Genomic DNA, 26489 nt, shown 5'->3' with positions numbered 1-26489 from the left:
TGTTTATTACTATAACTGCAATCCTCCAGTGTTCAATTAACTTGGGGACAGCATTTGTGCTACTTGATTCCTTTTTTTTTCTTACAGTGAAAAATTGTATTCCAGGTTTTGCCCTGTTATTAGTATCACAGCTGTGCTACTGTTTAGTGCACATGTTGTTTTGTGCTAATTTAGTAGAAAATAAGTTCAGAAGAAAATGCTTGTATTGCTGCCAAGTATTGTAATTATTTTAACTGCTGGAGAAAATTATGTTTTGCACATCTGAGTTGTGAATTTTGTAAACAACACGTATGATCCATCTGGAGGAGCAGCGAACTGGTGACATCCATCTTCTCTACAGAACTTCAGGAAAGTTTGAGGAGATGTCATCTTCTCAAGGATCAGGCCTGTGAAATAGTTCAATATTGTTCACTCTCTTCAGCACTAGGGTGGATAAAAGTCTTTTTCAGCCCATATTGTCTTTTTTCCAGTTACCCCCTTAAGTATCTGACTTGATCAAACCTCTCCTGAGTTCCCTAGAACATCCAGCTTACTTCCCGCAGTCAGCTGTGCACTAGAGATTGTCTTCACAGGCTTTTCACAATGGATTTGTCAATTTAACTTTTGAATTGCTTTCTACCTTTTCTATTATACCATTGATTTGTGTGAGTTTGTATAGTAGTGCGGTTCTACATTTCAATGGCATGTTGCATACATTAGAAATTAAATTTTTTAATTTTTACTTTAAAAACCTCCAGCTTGTTGTCTGATAATGTACAGATTTTTTTTCTTTATGATCTTGCACTGTGAGAAAGTGGAAAGTAGGTATTTCAGTTTTATATTATTCATGATTTTATAATAATTTATCGTATCTCCCACCAGCAGGAATCTCCCCTCCAGCAGAAGAGTTGTTACCAATTTAATTCTTCTTGTTAAGAAGCTCTTTTTTTCCCCCTGTGTTCCTCCCTGCCAGCTATGTTATTTTAATGTTTTTATTATCACTTTACTGACTGTGGAGGTCAGGATCATACACAGTATTTGTCATAGGTCCTAATTCTGAGTTTACATCATGGCATGATACTGGTTTTGCATTTTGTTCTTTAATTCTTTCTAACATGCCATTTGACTTGCTGGTCTCTCTTAAATGGCAGGTTAGATTTTTTGTAAGACTGTCTCTGTGGCACATTTCCTTAGCAATAAATAGCTAGTAGGTTTTGGTATTTTACTTTTTTTAAAATTACTTTTTCAGTTTGTTCTATTTTGCTATGAATTTATTTATACATTAATTCCCAGTCAGCTATTATCATAGGCAATTATTTTCATCAGCTTTTCTTTTAATAATCTATCCTCTTTTAATAATCTGTCCACTTACTCTTTAAAGACTGTATTCATATCTTGATATTATTTTACTACCAGCTTCTAAATGAGTACATTTGAAAAGTCTTTGTACCAACCACATTTAAATTTAACACATCTACTGGTATTATCATATAGAACTGAAGTTAGTCCATCAAAGTGAAAATCACTCAGGCAACCATAGAAGCTGATGATCGTTTTGAAATATTTCTTTGGAGGGCTATGTCTTAGGCAGTATTGTCCCCTGTGTCTTCTAAGTCCCTGTGCTACAGCTATCATCTGTAACAGTAATAGTTGTCATTTACAGAGCCTCTCAAATCCTCAGAACACTACATAAATACTGATAATATTCAATAAGTCCATCTGAGGTAGAGGTATGTATTATTAAACAGTTTTTCATTACATGATTAAGAGATGTTCTGACAATACAAAGCACTATCTGAAAATTGTATAAACCTTTTTCTTGTGCACTTGGAGTTTGTTTCAGATATTGCTTAACATTTTAACTATTAAATGATTTTTTGGCTCCTTTCAAAAGCAAAAGGAAAAAAGATCCAACAGACTTTCCCAAAAAATTAGGAATATGCTTGATAAAGAAAAAAAAATTGTTTTACTGAATCTCTCCAAGAGAAAAGGATGTCTTATCAGGTCAAACAGATTTTAATTTTATTTTGAAGGCTCACTGAAATCTCTGTTATCAGTGGTATTTGTTGATAAATCTATGTATTTAAGTAAGTGTTGAATTCTTCTGTCATGAAAAACTACAATTCTTCTGAAGACTAAGAAATTCATACTATCTACAGCTGAAGAAAGTAGTGCATATTAAAAAAATTGAAAGTCAAAACAGAATGATACAGAAAAGATTAACATGGCTCCCACTTAAGGACTGCCTGCAGGTTCAGGGACAGAAATGAGAACAAATTACATTACTCACCTGAAAGAGCCTTTTGTAAGGCAGGTTGGTCAAAAAGAAATGAGAGAAATGGGGATCTTGGAGAGAAGGGATTTTGAACAGGAAGTGAACAAAGACAGGTCTCAGAGGCTTGAAAGGGAAACGTGAAGGTATGGAAAGCAAAAGGATAGACAGTGTTTAATACAATATTAAAAGCCACTGAAAGTTCCTACTGGAACTGACTTTAAACTTTCAAACAGGCCTGGAAAAATTTGTTTTCAAATCCCTTGTTGATCTGTCTCAACTAGGAGAGTTAAACTTTGTCTCTTTAAAAGATAACTCTAATTTGCATTCTAATGATATGGGGGCATTAAAGATTCATAGGGCCTTTGCTGTGCTTGCTTTCAGAAGTTGCTGGCAACTCAGCCTATACATTTGATCTATATATAAAAAAAATCCTTCAGGGTGGAAGCGACAACTTCTCTGTGTGATGATGTTTATTAATTTTCCCTTGCAGTAAGAGTACACTGAAACATTAGCTATTTCTCTGTGTAAGACATAAATTCTGTCCCTTGGTAAGGTAATGGACTTTCTTGATAGCCTTAATGTTCTTAGGTGCTGTACACTGTCACTAAGCAGATAAATGTCTAAAGTAACAGCCTGGAATAAAATCAGCACTTTTATCATCCAGATGAATTTATTAAAATAATAAGACTTTGACTGTGAGAAAGGAGATTGACTTGAGAAAACATTAAGATGGATACTTTTGTTTGTTGTCCATTAAGTCAAAGGCACTAATGGCCTTTTTTGCACAAGGCCATTAGTCTATTTTTACATTTCACCCTATTCTTAAAGATTTAACATAAATTATATTCTTTCAACACTTAATGTCTAGACTTGCATTGTCAGCACAGGTATCAGCATGAGCAAACTCATTTTTTTCATATACTTGCTTGTGCAGTATTTTATAAATAATGTAAATTGTTGGAAATATTGATTTGAAATGTCTATGTGCAATCAATTTAGAATCACTCATGATTTTAGTTTCTCACCCCCTCCCCACCTTGCATATCTTAGTATTTTTCTGTATATGCATAAAATATTTTAATATTACTGTGATTATTATTTAGAAATTGGTACCTGCAAGGTGACAGACCTCATCAGAAGAACTAAAGCCTCTTACTATATTTTTTGTGCCAAAATGCAGGTCTTTTGTGTTCCTTGTGTATGTTTTTCAAGCACTAGAAATCAGCACATGGGTTTTAGAACACATTATAAATTAAATGATCCACACATTCTTGGAAAATGATTGCTGTCATGCTTTGCAGTAGACATCATGCACTTGCTTCAAATTATGCTTAATTAACAAATATAGAAAAGTACATGTTAAAAGCAATGGTATTCCTTAAAGCTTTTCAAGGGTAATATGTCACTTGCTAATGCACTTGCTATAATTTTAAGGTTTAGAGAGGACACAGCAGCCTTAATACATATTACTGTTGCAATTGAGAACAACAAAGTGTTCACAGAAGCATTGCAGGGGATTTGATTAAAAAAATTCCAAGATTTCATTTGGAAATGAAATCTATATGATTTTTGTGTTTAATTGAACACATGGTTCCAGTAAATATTACACTGAATCATTTTAGTCAACAATATATAAAAACAGATGTTTCACTACATTTGTGGCAAATTTAGGAGAGATGTTGTAAGTTTAGTGAAAAATTTCTAGAGATTAGGATGTGCTATTGAACATCATTGATAAAAGTTAGACGATTAATTGGTTTCACTTGATCCAAATTTGAAATACTATGATTTAACATTTTAAAGAAAAATGGGGAAAAAAAAACCTATAGTTTTCCTGTTTAAAATCATAGGGGCTGAAATGAAATCTTCATGTTTGGATAGGTAAACCTTGCCTCCTAGTTTTGCATTTTGCTGGTTGAGTGACGCACATTTGGTGGAGACTGACATTCTGTTTCTGCAAACGACAGTAAAAACTGAAAGTGGTTTCTTTCCTATGAAGTTCTGCTCACTTTGAATCTTAGAAGAAGACCTAGCTTTAAACAAACAGGTATAAAAATGTTGGATTTCAATCTGGTGCAACAGAATCTATCTGTGAAAGGTTTTGCAGTTATTGCCCATATGGGAATTCTGAGTCATGAGGCATAAAGGTCACATGAGTATGAGTGCAGACTGGATTTGCAGTGAAGCTAGAAAGGGAATCAAAAGTCTTCTATTCCTTGATCAGTGTCCTGTTCAGTGGACCACAGCCTTTTATCCTTGCCCTTTCCACATGGGAATATATTTAGGTGCTTAGGGGTTTCATGTATTTTGCTCTTCGTATTACTCCTTGAGCCTTTGTGACCGGTGGAATTTGATGGCACTTTCCACTGTCCATCTATTTTGTGTGGCATCATTATAGTGAAAGCAGAGAAACATTGATTTATTTTTTCCCTTGACCAGCAAAAGAGAAAGAAGTATGCAATATAATTTTAATGGAGCCCTGACAGGAGTCACTGCCAACATCACAACCCCTTTACCGTTTTTGCCTGCCAGCAGAGTCAGAATTTAGGAAACCTCACTTGCATTAATGGGCTATGTGCTTGAACTGTAGCTAGAATACTTGAATGTTGATATATATTCAGACTTGTGGAAGGTATTGTCCAGGAAAGGGTTTTCCTCCCAGGAGCAGGGGTTAGTGGTAGGTGCCACTGCATCGGTGCTTTGATTTCCTTGGAAAGGTAAGAAATAACAGCACTTTCCCCAAAAAAGTCTTGTGCTTGCCTGCTCTTGGTAGAATCAGAAATGAGAGCCAGATCTGCAGCAGGAGCAGCAATATCAGCTGGTAAGGACTGTTTTACCTCACCTTACTCTGACCCCAGCTCACAAGTTATTTCTCCATTCTCCTGGTTTTAGGAAACAGCAGTTAACGGCTTCAAAATAACTTTCTAAACTTGCTTTTCAAAAAATATTCAGCTCACATATCAGTTTGGCATGGTGGCCTGAGATGCAGGATTCCACAGGGGACTCAGACCTATCTAACATCGTGCAAGTACAAACCCTGAGTCAAACCAACTTTGAATGAGTGATATAGATGGGATTTAATATGCTAGCCATTTGTTTATCATTTAGATGTGATTGAATGTCAGTAAGAGAGCACACATGCAGGAAAGGGAGAGGGCAGGGAAGTCTGGTGATGGAAACTTGATGGGGAGAGCAGGAGGGTGGCAGAGGAAATAATTAATATTTCCTTAGGTACATAAAATGATCCTGCATTTCTTATTCAGAGCAGAGTAGTCATGCTTTTCCTAGCACTCAATGCTTTACAGTATAGAAATGTGAATCCTGGGGATGAAATAGACTGAGAAATTCTTGGTGATAGAATAGAGAGGAAAAAGAAGTTCAGTGCTATGTATGTGATAACTGTATAACATATTTTTTCCCTGAAATAATTTTTGATGTGAAGGTGTTATTTTTGAATTATGTATTCTCTATGAATAAAGATTCATTCTAATTTCAGCAGAAAATGCTACTTTTAGGCAACAGGACATTTTTTTCCACATTCTCTGAAATTTTAAGAAATAATAGTCACTACTGTTGAAATCATGTCTGCAATATTTTAAGTGAACACTGCATGAACATCTGACAGCATATATTTTCTTAAGAACTGGGGAAGGGATATACACATCCTAACTCTCAGTGGAATAAGCAGACTCCCTCTGCTTATTCTGCCCGTCTCCATATCTCCTGCCTTAGCTGTCTCCAATCTGTTCAAGCACTCCATAAAAAATCCAAACCAAACAAAAAAACTGCCTCTCGCTGCCATTCCTCCCTCCAAAATATTCAGTAAAAGCACTGGACAGAACTGTGCTAAGGAAAAAAGAAATGCTTACAATGTTAAGGAAATAAAGAGCCAAAAAGTCTTAAAGAACAAGAGTAATTTACGAAGGGGTAGAATTTAGCACCACTTATTTTTTATCTCAATGAAATGTTGCTTCAATGCTTTAAATTTCCTCATTAAAATTCACACAGTTTATAAAAAAATATAGCATACCTTTCTCCATGGGAGCTTCTCAAAACCACCTAAGGGTTGTAAGAAATTTCTTTCTCTCCATTCTATACTTGTATTGAATTCGTCAAAGAAATAAAAATGAAGACTTGTTTATACAGCTGGGCAGCAGACGAGGTTTATTTTAGAGACCTCTCTTCTTTTTCTGCTTTACCCTAATGGAGACATTCTAAATTTTAAATTTTAAATTTTATGATCTCTCCATAATAAGTACTCAGATTTTGTCCACATAATATCAGATTTTATGAACTTTTATTTTTTAAAAATTTATGCATACCCTCTTTCTGTGTTCACCTTCATTTGCCTTCAAAGATGCTTGAAATTTAATGGAATTCTATGTACTAGGGGGTAAAAATAATTGGATAGAATTAGCAAAAGAGTATTTTAATTTCCATCAAGATAGAAAATGAAAGGGCTTCAGTTACAAGAAGCAGGTAGTGGCTGTGGAAGAACAGCTGCTTGCTGTTTACTTTAATTAAAAAAGTTGGAACAGCTAATGGATAATTTAGAAATAATTAGTTTTGAAAGTTATTTAATCACTATTTTGATTATCAATAATTGAACACAGAGATCCCAAAAGGGAAACTGGAAATTATGTTCCCATTCAATACTTTTTCTTTTAGCTCCTAAACAAGGAAAACTATTGAATTATGCACAAAATACTGATTGTGATTATCTTGTATTGTAACATTACTTTCTAAATACCAAAGTTTAAACCACTGTAATTAGGAGCTTCTTTCTAATTTTTCTATTTCTTTCTTTTAAAATATGATTAATTCAAATGAATTCATAAAATAGTAGCTGCATATTAATCAACCATTTGACACATTTAAAAAAAATATGAATTTTGCAGGAAGGTACAGTTTGGTTATAACCAAACTATCCTGCAAAGGGACAGGAAATAGCATACACCAAAGGGTGAAAATCAAGGCACAATTCAGGACTGGGAAGCTTCATTTTTCTTTAGTATTATCCATTTCATTGTAAGATAAATTTCTATAAATAAGATAATTGAGATGTAATATTTTTTTCTATGAGTGTTTCTTTGCTGTAGGCTACTTTCTCTTGTTACATGGGAGGGGAGACCCATGGGGGATTTGTGGTAGGAGTAAGGCCTTTCTGGTCCCTCAAGACATTTCAGAGATGTCTTCAACGTCTGGGAGCCTTTGTGATGTCCATATGTTTTGGAGGCAAAGTACTGTTCAGATGAGATAAGGCAAATCTAAGGTCTCAGACAGAATGGTTCCTGGGGGTGGTGCACATTGAAATTACTCAACCAGCTGTATGATTTGCCTCAGAGGCCTGGCTAGGTTCCAAATTACACCAAAAGTAGCTTGAGTAGTTTGAGTTCACCATCCTGTCCTGTTTATCCAATTAGCATCAAGGGTCTTAAAGAGATGCAAAACAATATTTTCATTAAAAGTATTTTAGATTTTTTTTTTTTTCTGAATATAATTGATGAAGGAACCTTTTTAACAGGGAAAGTCAAGCCTGATAAGCCAGCCTCAGGTTTTCTGACTTTAACCAATATTTCATTAGAATCATTAAAGTTATTGGGTAATAGCCAACTTATCATGGAGAACAATTAATCTGACTTGCCTTTTTTTTTGGTTTCTTGTAGTGGAAAGCATCATTATCCTGAAGTTATGTTTCTTGTTAAAATAAAGACTTTCAGACCATGACCTTTTTGTTTTTTTTCTAATTATATATGTATATAATCATATTGCCTTTATAGATTGTTCAATTTTGTATTACCAGAAAGTAATTTAGAGATATAATAACTTTGAAGCTGCTCTTCATGATATTCTATAAATGTGGTATCAGAACATACACATGGACCATATTTCTTGTCATTGGAACTGCCTTAAGGGTTTGGAAAATGAGAGGAAGACTGATAGGAGATTATTCTTCTTCCAGATTTGAAAAAGCTTTTTTTTTTTATGTTAAATATGATTTAATTAGGTTACTGCTACATGCTTTCTTGTCTCTTTGAATATTACTTTTTCTTTCTGCATTCTGCCTTTTCAAAATTATATGTGGCATACCAGGAGGTTGAGGTTTTTATCATAATTCTCTCATGTTCATAACCAGTTTTTATTCCTTGTTGTTAAATCACAGAGTATAGAGTACAAGGTCTTTATTTCAAATTAGAAGCTTTGTTCCAGGTTTAAATATCAAGAGTGTTGTCCTTCAAATATATGAAAACTAGTGATGAGAAATAGGAAAAATAGCATGTTATAAACTATGATACATGTGTAGCATCTGCCATAAATGTAAGTTACTTCTGTATCACAGACATTTATTTTGCTTTGGAAATAACCAGTGTGCTTTCTGTGCTGTGCAAGTTGACATATTGAATTTAGCTTTAAACTTAACTCCTCCTCTGGGTAAAATGAATATTCAGTGGTGCTGAAAATAACTGCATTGTCTGACTTCAGTTGTGACACCTAAGATGGGTGATAGTGTTCATAGAATCACTAAGGTTGGAAGAGACCTCCAAGATGAAGTCCAACCTTCAACCAAACACCACCGCGTCAACTAAACCACAGCACTGCGTGCCACATCCAGTTGTTTCTTGAACTCTTGCAGGCAACACTCCACCCCCTCCCTGGGAAGTCCATTCCAATGGCTGTCAACAACTTCAGTAAAGAAATTCTTCCCAATGTCCAACCTGAACCTCTCCTGGCAAAGCTTGAGGCGATTTCCACTTGTCGCCTGGGAGAAGAGGCTGATTCCCACCCGGCTACAACCTCTTTTCCAGTAGTTGGAATTTTTATGGTATTATAAAAATGATAAATGACATTTTAGAAATAGCTGTTGTATTTTTTTACATATTTTTCTGCATTTAACAATATTACGTACCTGCAACTTTCTTAGCTGTGAGGTACTACATTGTAAAGATCCAAACCTCATTTTGACTAGTTCAGGTGACCAAAACTAGATTGCAAATTCCAAGATATCTCAGTATGTTCTGCATTGCTTTGTCACTCTTCTATCTAGAAGAGTATCACTCTTTCTGTAATTATTTGGTTTCTAGGACTTCAGGAAAAAAGGACTAAATGTTGAAGTCAGATTATGATCAGTTAAAGAGTGTCAAAATGAAAATTGGAGGGGATGAAAGAAAGTAGGGAAGAGGGGAAGGCAATATACTCTGTTACTTATAGCAAGAACAAAACGACCTTATCTGTCTGCCCTTGCACTTCCTTTCCTGAATAATTTAAAGCAATAAAGTATAACAGCCAAAATGTTATATTGACTATCTGAGTTAAAGTGGCTAAAAAGAAAATCTTGGCATAATCAATGTAAGTGAACTATTTAGCTGAGAAGGGTCTTTCAAAGTCATTGATTATTAAGCTAAAGTACTTCTGTATGTTAGCTTTCTGTTTTGTATTAATGAAGTTTTTTGATATGGCATAATTTTCCAAGGATCAGACATCACATATAGCTTAAACTCATAAATCTATCATTTATTATGGCTTAAAAAGTTGGATTTAAAAGTTCTGACATGGTTTGAGAACCTGCTGATTTTAACTGGTATTATTTTGCTTTGCTCCAATGATCCTTCCAAGACTTATTTTCTACTTTTCCTAGATGAGTGTAAAATAAGCCTAAAATCTTGTATAGATGCACTGCAAAAGTTCTTCTTATTTCCTAGTAGTAACATGGCACTAAAAATTTTATAATGGTATGCCTCTAGAATAGGTTATGTCATGTGTTAAATTAAGTGTGATAAAAATGTTGCAGGTATGTAATTAGAATATAATTGCTTCAGTGCACACCTGTCTGAAAATGTATTTGCCTTAGTGATGTACACAGATGTACCTAGTCTAATAATCTGCTTTTTTCTCATAATTGGATCTCCTGCAGCTTAAACTACAGCACATTTTATATTAACCTTTCCTAAGCTAGAAGGTAATATGGACATGCATGATGGAAGCCTATTTTCACTGGTTTAGATGAGTTATGTTGCTTTTGCTGAACACTGAAAATAATCATTACTATGCTTTGACATAAAGATTGAAAAGTGCACGTGGAACACAGGATAATGACCTTCTCAGGTAGAAGGGTGCATAAGTGCTCTAAAAGACACAAGAAGAACATTTTTGTGCTAGAAAGCAAATAAACAAAATGTTTTGAAGTGATGCAGTTCAGACCAAATATCAAACAAAACTGTAAAGGACTGAGTGTTGCTGTAAAGCACAATAGTAAAACATGTGAGGTAGCATTTAATACTTAGAACTAAAACTGGAAGTGTATATCTCTCCAATTAAGTCAGTAGTAAGGGTTTGGGACCATACACCATTTGTCACCATTGATTCCGATTAAACTCAGGGGTTCTCATTGTAAAGAATGGTGAGTAATCAATGAGCAATTAAGAGAAGAAGACCTTGAAAGTAACTTTTTGTACTATATCTGGTATGGAAATGTGCAGGCACAGTGCCATTAAATCACTTACAACAGTGATAACATGCTGCAGGTGACATCATCCATTGCTCTTTTAGCCTAGACTGTAGTGCAAATAGCTTTAGGTTAAACTTCTTAAATTCCTGGGACAACAAACATCTCTCTGTAAATGCTGGTCTGGAGCTTGTTGGATTGTTCCCTGTATCCAGCCACTATGAATCCCATCTTTATTAGTAGTAGCTTAGAAAAGACAAAGCGGGTCCTCAAAGATCACATACGGTTAAAGTTATTAAAGGAAGAAAAGATGTCAATACAGGGAGTCCGAAAGGTGAATTTCAAGAAAACTGTAGCAGAAGGTTAAAATATATTAATTTGCCCTTATGTGCTGTAATTACTTCTTATTCCAGTACTGAGGAAAGGAAATGAGGTTAAATGAACTTCTGACAAGCATCATGTATGCAAACATGATTTGCATAATAATTTAAATTTTTTTGTCGAACAGAATATTTCTTTAAGAGGCATCTTATCACTTCAAAAAATCTTTGTCATGCTGCCTCTATGTAATCTTGTTCAATTAATATATTCCTTTTTTTTTTCTTTTTAATTGCCTCACTAACACCTAATTAATGTTGTTCATTATTTTGCTTGGAATTTGTACCTGTGAAGTCAAGGGCTGTTTCTTCTTGGATGTGTAAATGTTTTCCAAGGCAAAATACACACATGTATGGAAAAATATAAATATATGTATTCATCAACATGGTTTGAATTTATCATCTTGTCACTTTAACTATCCAAGTTAATTTAGAAGTTATTCTGCAGAGTGTCATTGCATGACTAAGGACTAATTAATGACTGGAAAACCACTATGCTGTCTGTGTGCCTGGGCATTTTAACTTCTCTATTTTCTCATTTGTATATTGTTTTTTCATGTTACAGCATTATGTAGCCTTTTAATTACATTCCTTTGTATAACCTACCTGCCATAGTTGTTAAAATCTTGCTATGGACAAAAGGGATGACATACATTAAATGTAAAACAAGGAAATGTATTGTTCATTGCCTTAAAATCCTAAGGGATTTTATTAAGATGAAACGAAGATATTATGATTAGTCCAGCTGAAATTATACCAACAGTTACTGTCTAAATTAATATCAAATAGATGCCATTATTAATATGTTTAAAATGTAACGTTTTTGGTCATCCTTTTGCTGAATCTCTGATTCTGATTGTGTCAGGGTGGGGTTGCAGTGAGTTGTCAGGATACAGGATTCAAGAAAAGGAGGAGTTTGAAGTTGGGGATGATTTCTTTTCCCCCTCTTTGAAGGAGTATATTTTTTTTTTCTTGTCATTCTAATGTCTTCTTGAGGTAGTTTCATGTTTTGTAAAATGATTTACATCTTACATTTTTCATTGTTCTGCAACTCTATGATAGATCTTAATTTACAATACATAGTATATTTTAAGTAGGTGAGATGCCTGTTCTTTGTTTTAGGGCTTTGCTTGTTACTCGAACAGAAGTTTTTTGCTCACCTCTGAAGTCTACATTTCATCAATGACCCATGAGCTGCTTAGTCTTGGGGATTCTAGTGTTACTCTTTCACCTTTAGATCTCATTTACTTTTTCTTTTTAGATCATCTTTTTACAAATGCGAAAAGATACTTCCTTTTCTTGATATTCTCAGACTGTCAAGCTACAATGACAATGAACATTTTTACTTATGAAAAGTTATGATAATATATTATCACTGGAGTTTACCACTCTCAGTTTATATGCCTATCTAGCTGAAAGAAGTAAAATCAAAATTAATTTTTTTTAAAATGATAAATGCAAAGACTGGGGATTTTTTTGTTTGTTTAGGTTTTGTTTATTTCGGTTTTGTTTATTTAGGTTTTGTTTGTTTGTTTGTTTGTTTTGGTAGGGGGTTTTTGCATGTGGTTTTGGGTTTGTTTGTTTGTTTGTTTGTTTGTTTTGGTGTTTGTTTTTGTTTTCCGTTCAGAAATAACTCATGTGCTCATTGGGAAATATGCAGGGATTTTTGTCACACACTGTATACAAAATTTTTTTTCTTTTTTTTTTTCCTTGGTATATTTCTTATTAGAGTGATGATAAAATTATTTCTAAAAGTGAAGAAGTGTTTTTCTTCCATAATCGCATAAAATAAATAATCAAAATTTGAAAAAAATGGATATTAGATATTAGATATAACTGAATGTTAACATATTTAGATGGAAGTATTTTTACAAGTCTGGCAATGAAATTATATACAGAAAATTTATTTGAAATAGTTCATGGGCAAATTAAGTCCTCCCTGTTTCAAATACATTGGTTTGTTTTTTTCTCTGGCAGATTAATTGCGTTTTGTATACCCATAAACAGGGTTATAATGCTGGAGGAAAGGAGTATGTGTGGTTTCTCTATAAGGTATTATTTAATTGGAAAACGAGAATTATGTGTGTTGACAGATTTATGTGCATTCTGTCTTGCAGCATATGGTGGAGCTGATAAGAACTTGTAATAGTCTGTCTAAAGACCTCATGTCTTTGCAAGGCAGTGCTAAGTGCCTGACATCCTATGCTCATTTTGAACTTCAGTAGGAAGAGAAGTGAAATATAATACTGAGATTGAATTATGGAATTCATGACACTCGATGTCTTTTCCTGGACAAGACTGATAGGGTGAAAAAAACTCACCATGACAAATCATTTCAGGTACTTTTGCAGTCTCTTCTGTTGTGCCAAAATAAAATATCTTGATTTAAGCAGAGAGAATTTATTTGCACATCCAATAAAATTATTTATGGTAGTGTTTTTTAGATATCTTTGATTTAGGTACTATAATTTGTCTGGTATCTCTGGTGCTCACAGAATATATTTACACTCGTACAATTTTGTCTTGCACAGCAATTTGTGTTCATATACCAGTGTATCTTAGCTGTTCCTCCTCTAAGGAGCACATTCAGAGGCAACCCTATTTAAAATGTAGGCCGAGAAATTTCAGGCTAAATTCAGAAATGTATGGGCTCATCAACAGTGCTAAACTTGAAACGTTAATCTCTTGTGCTGTGTTACTGCACAGTCATGCCAAATCTTGGAGGTAAGGGACTGTCATCAGTTTTAGTTTAAAAATCAATTTTTTGATGTCACAACTTATCCATTGTTGAGGTGGACCAAATGGTGCATGTTGAATGATCTTCTACTTTGGAAACTCTAGGCCTCTTAGAGAGATGTCAATTCAGAAGCTGTGAAAACAATTCATGCAGCTTGGATAGCTTGGGGCTGAAACCATAAGCAGGATGGGGGATTTATGGGTCAAGCAGATGCCAATAGTTTTGTCCTTGATGCTGGGAAATATTGAATCCTTACCTGAGAAACTTACAGAACGTGTAGAAACAGATTTATTTGTTTTTGTGAATGAACCAAGTTCATATAATTTCTTGGATTGTCTGTCAGATTCAGATCTTTCAATAAAAGGTTCTTTGTTTTAGAATTGAGTGAAGGCAAGCAGAGTCATCAGAGATGTTTACACTTCAGAAAATGCTCTCACTCTTTACAGCCTAGGAGAAAAGTTTGGCATAGGGAATACTAACCAAAAAACACAAAGTATAGCTGTAATTGTTGGCTTCTTAACAAAATTGGGTAGAGTATATGAGAAAGGAAAATTTTAATAGTACATAAAGGCAGTAATGTGCATGACATATAATTCATCAAGTCGTGGTTTTCAGTGTAGAAAGCTCTCAACCTACTTGAAGGAAACCATTTCAAATATATCTACATTGATTCATAGTCTGGACATGAAGATACTGGTAATATTGAAACTGTCAGGATATCTTTTGTAAGAATGCATTTTTTGTTTAATAAACTGAGGCAATGTTATTTTAAGGGGTCACTTTGTCTTGTTTTACTGGTAGTAAATGCAAAACAATTATATCTTGTGTTTTATATATACAGTCATGCTATCTATTACCACTTTAGATTACTTGTCTATATCCTTGTCAGCTTTTAGTTTATATGACACTCTTATTTACGAATGACATTATGCACAGTAGCTTTTCATATTTTTTGAGGTAGTAAACCCATACAACCCATACATCACCTTCAGGTCTGTGTGTTTCTAATTCTTGTGTGTATGTGTATTTTTGATCCGTGGACTGTTCCAGGCAACAAGGAGTGCCAATGCTCTGTGTGTCTTTCTATAGATAGAAGGGCAGAAGCAGTGACAAATGGAGCCAACAGAGAGAAGCAGAGTTATTAATTCAGTTTCCTTTCTTCTGATGCAGATATTTGTTGTTCCACAAGCCTAGAGCAGAGAAAGGATCTGTGCCAATTCTGGCTGCGGGACATATATTTTTGTGGTAGATCATGTGCCTTTCTGAGGACAGTTTTTCAAAAAGAATGAAATGGAAACTTATGAAAAATAGGCTATGAAGTGAATTATCAGGAGATTGTTTTACAGGAGGTCCAATATTGTAGAGAAACCAGATCTGTGTGTCTATATAGAGGGACTGAAATATCTTTGAGCATTAGGGAACTCAGCAAGTGAAGGATTACGGTTACTTATTACTTATTACTTATTACTTATTACTTATTACTTATTACTTATTACTTATCCTCATGTCATTTAGTCTTTATTATTGCAATTATTATAAATATGATGATGGGGAATATGGACCAAAATATGGGGGAAAACACCCCCAAACAATAAAACACTTCCCTCTTTAGGATATGTCTTGTTTTGCTCAACAATAAATTGAATAGGCTGTTACTGCAGTTTTAATAAGATCGTAAACTTTCTGCTGTGTATGTAAAATGAAGCAGTTGATTTAGTTTATAATGATACAAATAAGAAAAGCTACTGAAAAATATATGTGATTCTTTGAAGTATGAATTTGATTAGAAAGAATAATGCTGGAAAATACACAGCATCTGATTCAGCTAGACATAAGAGGCAGGAGAATAATTAAAACATGGCACATTGATTTATTTAAAACTCAAGGGTCTGCTTTCCAGCATAAGCCAATACATTCTGCAAAAGACCATTTTGGAAGGTAGCTGAAGTTACCAACTAGTACAAGCTTCAGCCAAGGCAAAATATGTATGCCTCTTCCAGTCTCCTTGCCTGCAGGAATATGCTTTGTGCCTAGTCATAGTTAATTTTGCACTAGAAATCCACATGGGACTGCCAGCTGGAAGCAGGGGGAATGAAAACTATGCATGTAAGTGCTTCAAACGGCTGGAAATACCATGCTTGGCATTTAGATGTCAAAAAAATTGTTACTTGTTTATTGTCAAATTAAATGTCCTCAGACTAAGAGCTCATCTATAATTGAAGTTTATTTTTAAAGCAAATTGCAGCAACATCTCTTTCTGTCCTTGCCACCCAGTTTTATTGTCGTTGAGATGGAAATCTCACCAAGGAGGTTTCAAACTTCTGTGTTTTCAAGGAACCAGTGATTATGCTTGGACACTTCATCTCATGGGATGAAGTCAAGATCAGCAAGTTGAGTAGTTTTCCATTTTGACAAAAAAAAAAAAAAAAGGCAGGGGGGAACTGCTATAGAATTGTGGAGTAATTCAGGTTGGAAAGGAACTCTGAAGGTTATTTGGTCTGAGTTCTGCCAAGAGTAGAGATTTATATTGTTAGTTGAAATAATGTAAACAAAATGAGCTCAACGTGGCCAAAGGAAAGGAGAAGTTTTTTTTGGCTTTTTCCTCTCGTCTATCTAGAGTGTGTCTGAAGGCTTGCAGGCCAGTTTTGAAACAGACAGAGATATCTAAATTTGGGGGCTGAAACTAGTGATTCTTATCTAAACCAGTGTTTTTGCAAGAAAATGAAATTTTTATTTCTTAGATATTTTATCTGCAGAATTCATGTCTCTTTTTTCCTGTACTTCTCTAATAGTGCACAGAGCACAAATCCATGAAGGTTTATGGTGAGTGGAAGTCTATTAGACTCTTGTTTCCACTTTACAGGTAGTGATGGACCACAGTAGAATCCTGAAGTATTTGAAATGTGCATTGCATAGCTCACCTAATTGGATCATCAGATTAAGAGGCATATGATCTAGTTGATCATTCCTTTGACCTTAGGGATATCTTGACAGAATATGACTCTTCCTCTGAGCTTTTATTTTATGGTCTGGTGATCCATTTCAGCTCTTAGCTCATAAGGATTCTTAGTATGTCATTTTAACATTCACATTCAAGAGCTAGGACTCTCAGTAACTCCAAAGCCTGCTGCAGAAATTTCAACTATAACTCTATGAAATTAAGTTTTAAGACTTCTCAGAGTTTAAAGGCTGCCTCCCAGACACCTTTGGCTATATGGCTGCTTCTTACAGCAGAGCACTGACTTTACGTGCACAGCAGCATGGCACAAGCAGAGCTTTTTGGGATCCAGCCAACTCCACCAGCTTTTGGGCGATAAAAAGAGATGGGAAAGGAGAAATGTAATACAAAATAAAGAGGAAAACTAGGTTCTAAAAAAAAAAAATAAATACTTGTTATATAAGCCAGAATTATTTTTAATTTCAATTAGGCAATCATATAAGGATAAAATGTATATTACTTTAAATCAAGGTATTTTTAAAAGGCTGAAGTGACAGATTTAACAGCTAAATAATTTTCTTTAAAGAAAACCAAACAAAAAATTAATAATTTGTGCTACAGCTTTTGAACCATAACACTGCAAGAAATTATTTTTTTCACTACTTGCAATTTTGTGGTGCTATAAGGCAAAGGTAGCCTGCCTGGTCTAGCCTATTTTACTGATCCTCAGCAAATAAACAAACAAACAAACAAACAAAAACCCTAAAAAAAAATAAAACAAAACAAAACAAACAAAAAAACCCAACATAACCCCCCAAAAAAACAACAAAAAAAACCCAATCTGGAACTTCAGGCAACACAAAGAATAAGAATGAGAGAGATGAAAAATAATTCTATAAAGGCATGATTTATTAGTAATGGGGGTAGGAGAGTAAGTAAAATAGACAAGATGCTGGTAAAAAAAAAAGCATATGAGGTAGTTGAAACTAGTAAAGAAACAACAGAAATTAAGGAGCAGGGAAATTAAAATGATTTCTGAACATACTTTTTACTTTTTTATCAGGGAACATAGTACTTTTTTATAATGATCCTAGTGATTAGGTTTCATAATGTTACCAGGGTGTTACAAAAAATATTTGACTTTACTATGACCCTTGATTTGAAATTAAAGGCTTTCAATCTGCTGTATAGATTTTCTGAAAGTCCTTCATAGTTTGAATGATATAAAGGAATTTTTCTATATTAAAGATTTGGGAAACAGTAGGAATAATTTCAAGGATAGTTATGGATTTGTTTTCAGTGCATTTGGAGACAGCTCTATTGTCTGAAATATCTTCCCAATGAAAATGAGTATTCACTTATTGAGAGCATTCTTAGGAAAAAAAGAAAAAGTCAAATGCAAAATCTTACCAGAGCAGTTTTCAGAATATATTCCTAAAATCTCTATCATGAGTACCTGTATAAAAGATATGGAGTAAATTAAAATTATAGTTTTAAAAATTATTTAGTATGTATATACATTTTCCATATTTTTTTTGTCCAGTCCACTTTGATGGTAACTTGCTGAAACATTTTACTTTCCATTGCAATAGATCAGAGATTTGAATTGGCTGAGAGAATTTTTTTGATGGCTCTGCTGATGAGACAGCATCTGCTAAACCCTTCTACATTACTATTTTAAATCATATTACTATGCTTCATCATTTTGTTTTGCTTAATGATGGTGACAGTTTGACATAATTCAACATCCTCACCTTCTCAAAGGAAGGATTTCTGAGAATGCAGAAGTGGGTTCAGCTGTTTCTTTCCAGAAAAGAAAACATTTACATGAACAAAAAGCAGTGGAAAATTGTCATCAAGCTGAATTTTTGTTTCCATGGTCTGAAAGTAAAAGCCCGACTTTTCCAGCACCGAAAAGATAGGTCATAATCTTTTCTTGTTTTGGTTATTTTTTTGTTTGCTTTGTTTTGTTTTGTTTTGTTTTGTTTTGTGTTTCCCCCTTTTATATTCACCTGGATCCAGAAATCTGGTATTTAACTTTAAACCCATTGTATACAGGATAGGGCAAAGTTTCCTTCTTCCTTCATCATTCCTGCAAGACACAGGTCTGATAGAGCACCTTCCTTTCTGCTTTTCCTCTGTCAGTATTTAATTTCATGTCCAGTGTAAAGTTATTATATATTATGCACTTAGCATCCACTACATCAAAGATAAAAAAAATCATTAAAGAAACATCTTTCTTTGCACTATTAATAAAATGAAGCAAAACAGCTCCAAAATGTAGATAAATTGGAATAGACCTTATTTGTAACATACAAAGTTATGTGTTTCATAAAAAATGCACAGAATGCTAGATATTTGGTTGCTGTTTTTTTGCTGGTCTATAATGAATTCTTTTAATTCCCTCAATTCAAATAAGCTGATTTCATTCACTCAATTCAAATTTTCCTTGTTGCATCTTGTCTGTCACTTGCTTCCTACTATTATTATATTATTATTGTTTTTATACGTCCTTCTATGTCCTAGTAATGAAGAATGTTACCCCTTGGCATCTGTTTTGGTGTGGTGGTTGGTGTCTTCCCCCCAGGTCACCTCCTTTGATTTCTTTTGCAGTTCTATTGAGCTGGTAATGTCAATATAGCAATTTTACTTTAAATAATTTCCTATATATTTTAGGAGTTTTGATCCACTTGCAAAGGCTTGTCTAAACCTGACAAGAGCACAGTCACTTTATGCTTCTTTTGCATTGTTCTTGATTCTCATTCAATTCCTGTTTCAAATTCCTAGCTAGAAATCACTCAGTTATTTTGTTATTGTGGAATATTTTGTTTGTTTCCATTTATTGTAAGTCTTTTTTTAATGCCCTAAGTCAAGGGTCCAGTTATTCTGTCCCCTAAGCCTGAGTACTAAATAACAATGTTTTAAGAAGTTAGTAATTTTCTTGGTTCAGTAGGTATGCCTGACTGACTTTACTTACTTTTTTCTATTTTTCTAGGAAGTTCATTTTGGGAAAGAAGTGACCTGACTTTCTATGTGAGCTACTTTGTAATAATACTCAAAAGTTACTAGAGCTGCCTGCTGCTGTAGATTTCTTTCTCATTACAGGCAAGATATTTTTGGTATGTTTACAGTGCAAACTTCAATATAGGAAGCCCTAGCTATCTTGGCTAGTGGAACAGAAAGCAATTTAAATGATTTATCATGATGGAGCCGTATGGTGCCGCGTAGTTTATTGTGCATTTGTGTAGATCACTGTGGGCTAGAACCCCTGACAGGCCAATGAGTGAAATTTATGCATCACTTGAAATCCTCAGATCTCTCACTTGCTGCCTAACTTAATAAAATATCTACATTTCCTCAGAGTACTGGCACAGGTACTGCCTAACTGTGGAAATGCTAATCCAATCTGTCAAATTGTTGGAAGCATATCCATATGCCAATGGGCTAGCTGAACCCTCTGAGTAGTTTCTTTGTTTATGAGATCTCAGGCCATGCCCCCGAAAGGCCAGGACTAGAAGGGATTTTAGAGATCTCTCTGAATGATGACTGCAATAGCAGAGGGCTGGAATACATTTTCATAAGTACACAAAACCCCATCGCAATAGTACTTTTATGCTCTTCCCTTGCCATTCCTTTCTGCCCCATTTCCCATAGAAAAGCTGCTTAAGGGCTTCTCCTGACTTCTCCTTGGAAGTTTATTCATAGCTGCATTTGTGCTGACAATGTTCCTCCCTCCACTATTCTTCCTCTTTAGTGCTTATCTCCTCAAGTATTTTAGAGAGAAGAGGTAAATTGTCCCTCAGACTTCATTTTGGTTTGTGAAAAATCTAGAGGTATTTTAGTCTTTTTTCCTGTTGTGCTTAGCAACTTAATAGCTCTCACCTAATTATCTTCCTTTTCATTTAATGTCTTAAGATTGACAGTCACCGTATTCTGAATGATGATGTCCCAGTACTGCATTTGCCTTTTAGTTTGCTGTACCACAATTATATCCCAGCATCCCACTAACCTATGATCAACAAATAGAATTAGGTCCTTCTGCTTTCATATGATAGAAATAAATTTGAAATTTAAAAACGAGTTTTAATAGTTTCAGTTATTAGCGTACAGACATGTATTTAGTATTGCTGAATATCAACAAACATGGTCCTTCAGGTCACTTAACCTTGTGTTTCGCTAACACTGTCTCCTATCTTGTGATGAGAACTCTTTTCTAGCAGTGGAAATTTGTAATGAGATCAGGCTGAAAGCTAATTTTGTCTTCCTTAATTAATCTCACCCAGGAGTTTCCTGTTTAATTCTCTTTGGTGTTGTCTCCTGTTAGACCAATTCTTTATTCAGGTTAGATTTCTATTAATCTTTATCTGCTTAGCTAGACTACTAGATTTCAGTGTGTCAGGGCATTAAAGCCCAGATGGATAAGCTCCATTAATTCATTACCCTACAGTGGAAAATAATTACATTTTTTAAAAACTCATGTTATATTTTTACATTTTTTAATGAGTAAAATTGAATCTATAGATAGATGGAAAATGTGTCCAAAACCCTTGCCCATTATTTTAGTAATATGAAAAACTATACATTTATCTGGCTATTCTTTTTCTCCTGAATATAAGTATTTTTCTGTTTTTCAGGTTTGTTCTCCTCTTATGGAAACTATCTCAAAATATATGCTGTCTGAACTGAAACTTCATTTTTCAGTTCTTCCACAATTCTGGGATGTATTTCTGCTTGTGATTATGAGTAATTCATATGAGTTTAGTTCCTTCAGATCTGTTTTCACCTCTGTTACAGTATTTTTAGTTTTTTTTTGTTAATATACACTTTTATTTGCCTTACTGTTATCTGCAAGTTCAATGTCATGCTCTATTAAAAAACCAAAGAAAGCTAGTTATTAATTATTATTATTATCAATAACAACAACAACAACAATAATAATAACAATAATTATAATTCTACTTAGTCTCCACCTAATTATGGTGTCTTGTAGCTCTCATAAAAGCAAAGCTATGTATCTTCACTACCCCAGGTCATTTATAGCTGCCTAGAAGAGAATGAGTCACTGTCTCTCAGTGCTGCTCACAGAACCAAATTTGGGTTGAGGCTGGAAGGGATCCAAGGGCATCATCTTGTCCAACCCCTCTGCTCAAGCAGAGACACTGAGCCAGCTGCTCAAGGCCATGTTCAGATGGCTTTTGAGCATCTCCAAGAACGGGGACTCCACCATCACTCTGGCCAACGTGTATGGATGCTTGGTTGCCCTCACAGTGAATAAGTGCTTCCAAATGTTCAGAAGGAACAGCTGGATGTTCAGTTTGTTCCTGTTGCTTCTGATTCTGTCACTTGGCACCACTGAAAAGAGCCTGTCTCTGTCCCCTTTGCACCCTCCCTTTTGATCTTTATATATACTGATGAGATACCCCTGAGTCTTCCCTTCTCTAGGCTGAACAGTCCCAGCTCTCAGCCTTTCCTCATAGGAGAGATGCTCCAGTCCCTTAATCATCTTACTGGCCCTACACGTGACTCGTTGCAGTAAGACTTCACCTCCCTCATACAGTGGAGCCAAAACTGCATTCACAGTTCATCAGGCATGGCCTCAGCAGTGCTGAGTAGCAGGGAGGAATCATCTCTCTCCTGACTGTGCTCAGGCGACTGCAGCCCAGGATGCCATCTGCCCTCTTGGCAACAGAGACACATTGCTGATTCCAGCAGGACCCCAGGTACTTTTCTGCACAGCCCTCAGTATGTGCTGGTAGGTGGTTCTACCTTTCAGAATCAGACCTTCTCCATGTATTTTGTGTGATGCTTGGCCTCCCAACTCGTGGCTCTAACTCAGCTGGAGAGAAAGTTGCCTAAAAGTTGAATTTGACAACAGCTTTTATAGCTCGGTCCCAGTAAGATTTTAGTCTCAGATTTGAATGTGTCACTTGATCATAAAAGAAATTCAACTTTACAGCTGGAGCCTTAAAAAATTGCAATGAGTATTTACTCTTATAGCTGGCCAAACCAAAATTAGTGCTAAATTAAGGTATTGCTCCTGTGAAATTTGTTAGCTTTTTTCCCCCCATGCTTTCTGTAGATGTTAAAGTTCAAGATCCTGGTATCTCCATATCCTAAACCAAAAGGGTTAGTGCTGAGAGCACCTTTTTTTTTTTTTTTTAGAAACTAGCTATTTGTAGAAGCAAGAAAAAAGAAACAACAACATAGATTTGACCTTATGAGAAATGTCATATAGTCATCTCCTTGACAGAGCTTAAGATAAAATTTTTATATTATTAATTCATATTTTGATTAGAATATTCTTTTTAATTTGGGGGGGGGGGTCGAGGAGGTAGGGTGTGGTGGGGTGGGGAGAAGGAAAGAGTAGGCTATTTTGAGGAATTTTTCTGCTCTATTTTCTTGTTCTTATACCTGGGTCACTTATGCTTTTAGCAATGGACATTTTGCCCTCTAGTGGTTTCTTTTGGTTACAAAATATCCGGGGAAAATCTGTATACAGTACCTAAATTCATCCGCTTAGATTCTGGTGTGGATCTGCAAAGCAGAAACTTTTAAGATGTATTCTTTTTTGTTTTTTCTGTACCCCTTAATACACCTTTATGACTCTACTTTTGATTGCAAAGTCCTCAGAAAATATTTTATTTACATGGATTATTAAGGGAAAGCTAAATGCCACTGTATTTTAATTTGAAAGTAGTGGCAAGGAAATTAACTGGCAAAGGTTTGGAATTTACTTCAAAGCAGTGACACTGTATTGACGTTATGGATAGCATCATTTGTTGCTTTATATAACAAAACAAAGGAATGAGAGCCGTGCAATAGCTGATGCTGTAATATGTTTGCTAGAGCAACATGTGCATGCTCTGAAATTTTTCTTTAATTGAATACCAATGATCCAACTATGCTTCTTTGGGACATAACTTGGCGATAGACAGAACATATTTAGCTTTGTTCTAAAGGCTTAGTCACTTTTTTAGTGCTCTGGGAGTATGAAAATGAAGTGCTACCATTTATATTGTCATACTTCTGACGCCAGCATGCTGGTTTTCTCTTGCAGTATTTCTATGCATTTTTTGTTATGTGAAGTTCTGCTGAAGTGAATGGCGTGTTGGAACCCTCTATTTATCTGAACCTGTGCCAAGAGAAATAATATCGCCTACAATATGTAATATTCTTATGAAGGATAGGAAAAATCCTAATTAACATGCTTGGTGCAGCACCAACTGAGATTAAATATGCGTGCTACTCAGGGTTGTTCTCTTCAAGGCAACCTAAAAATAAATATATAAGGGTTATTTCAAAATTCCAACTTCAATGAAAAGTTTCATTGCATCTGTGAATTGAAGTGCTTCCTAATTGGAATAAGAAAGGTTAATAGATGAATAATCTTCAGTTTTCTGCTTCACGGTTCCCAAAATATTCAGTTTAACTAGTCCGTGAAAACAACCACTGATGGTTTGATGATACTGAATGGTTTTAGAATAACTGGATTACAATGAACATGAATTAGCTGAGGCTATAAACCAACAACAGTAACAAAACTGTGATACACTCTTCCTTTCATCATAATAAAAAACAAAAAAATCCACAAATGAAAATATCCTGAAGAAAAAACATATTTCATTTGTGCTTTGAGAATTTCTATGCTATTTCTTTCATAGTTCTATTTCTACTTGCAAAATATTTGTTTATAAATATTTACTTTTTAAAGCTTTTCCCTTCACTATAAAATTTGTAAGACTATTTCATCCAAAACACACCTACTTTATGAAATAAAAGTATTTTTTTTCATAGAACTCCCCAATTATTTGAGAGTAATGAGATTTTTAGAGAAAAGTGATAGAGAGGTCTTTCCATGAACAGTGTAATTTTGAGTACTGGTCTGCAAAGATAGGACAAAAGGACCACCAAGTAAAGAACACTGTTATTGGGGCTTTTAGGTGCTTCAGCCCTGAAGAATAAAGGCTGTGTGTCTGGTAAAGTGGCATAAGCAGTTATGGCATTGGGAGAAAGTTGAACTAAGAACTTGTATGGTTCAAGGGTAATCTCCTTAGGAAGTTGAGAGAAATGTATTAAGGTCAGAGAAAATATCTCCATATCTTACTTTAAAAAGCAAAATTTTCAGTACCAAAATGTTCTAAAAAGGAGCAGAATTTTAAAATAAGGACCAGGAGAAGAATGGGGATGTGTGTCAGGATCAAAGAGAAAGTAATGTAATGCTCTCCTAATTAGTTGTAAATTTTCATAGAATCATAGAGAATAGTTGGAAAAGACCCATCAGGATTACCAAGTCAAACTCCTGGAGGACCTGCAGAGGATACCCAAAAGTCAAACCATGTGCCTGAGAATGTTGTCCAAATATTTCCTGAACTCTGTCAGGCTTGGTGCCTTCTCTGGGAAAACTGTCCCAGTGCTCAGACACACTCTGTGTGAAAAAGCTTTTCCTGATATCCAGTCTAAATCTCCTCCGACTCAGTTTTGTGCTGGTTCCTTAAGACCCATCACTGGTCAAGAGAGTGACAGAATCAGTAGGGATATTTTTTGTCTGTAGCTGGTTCTCTGGTTTCCTGCTGCTTTCTTCTTTTCTTGGTTTTGTTAATTTGGAGGTGGAGGAGAGCAAGGAGCTGCTATTTATATGTATTCAAGGCCACCTCTTTTCCCACGGATCTTATGATCTTAACTGCCATTGCTGATGGTGTTCCAGATCATCTGTGGTGAACATTTCTAGCAGTCAAGTGGACTCTGCGGTTCAAAACCACCCATGTATCATATGTGCCAAAGCCTCTGCCCAGAGCTGCAAGCAGACTGAACTGCTCCAATTCAGCCATTATTGCCCAGAACTACATATTCTGTCTTTCTATTGAAGACTTCTGCCCCTGTGGCTGGAAGGAACGAGACAGTTCTGTGCCCAGCACCTCAAGTCACTGATTTGTGGGTTTATTCTTAAGAATTACCTCTGAAAATGTGTGCTAGTAGGAGGGGCTGTTTAATCATAGTGCCTGTGAGATAAATAGTACTAATACAATTTCAGCAGCTCTGTCCAAGAGCAGGGCATGTTTTGAGGCATTTGTCACTTCAGTACCACTGTTTGGTCTCCCTGGAGTCAGGACTTCAAGTCTCCAAACTCGAACCTGGAGAAGATCCAATGAACAAAAGATAAGAATATGTGCAATGTCCCTGTGGATTCTGCATTGAAATCAAAGTTAGCACGAAAGAGGTTTATTTTGGACAGGTTGCCATCATTCTTATGTGTATAAAAGCCATTTTTCTGAACATTACGTGAGAAGAACAATGGTGAGGATTCTTGTTTTTGATTTTGCTCTTCCACTGTAATTGCTACCCTTATCACTAATTCCTACTTGTAATTTTTTGCTGTCTTTGGGAATCTTTCACCAGCACAAAATATTGTTATTTTTCTTCCTCTATATGTAGTACAAAAATAAACACTGAATCAAAAATAAAAATTGTACGTCCATTTTATTCTTCATGAGGGCACTCTAGATCTTATGAATTGTTGTCTTATGCTTTAATATGCTCAGCAGTTGGTGATTGTTAAGTAGATTAATCAGATGATGATAATGTTCAAAAATCCTATTGCAAATAGTATAAATCACATATTGAATATTGAAAATTATATAGTTATGGCCATTTAAGCTGCAGTTGAAACTAATCAAATTATCCCAAGCAAAACAGGTTTAGTAAATAGAAGAACACATTAAGCTTGATTTTATTTTAGTTTT

This window comes from Cinclus cinclus, chromosome 3, assembly GCF_963662255.1.
Source record: "Cinclus cinclus chromosome 3, bCinCin1.1, whole genome shotgun sequence".
NCBI classification, from domain to species: Eukaryota; Metazoa; Chordata; class Aves; order Passeriformes; family Cinclidae; genus Cinclus; species Cinclus cinclus.
The sequence above is the reverse complement of the archived record's forward strand: the minus strand, read 5'-3'. Positions refer to the sequence as shown.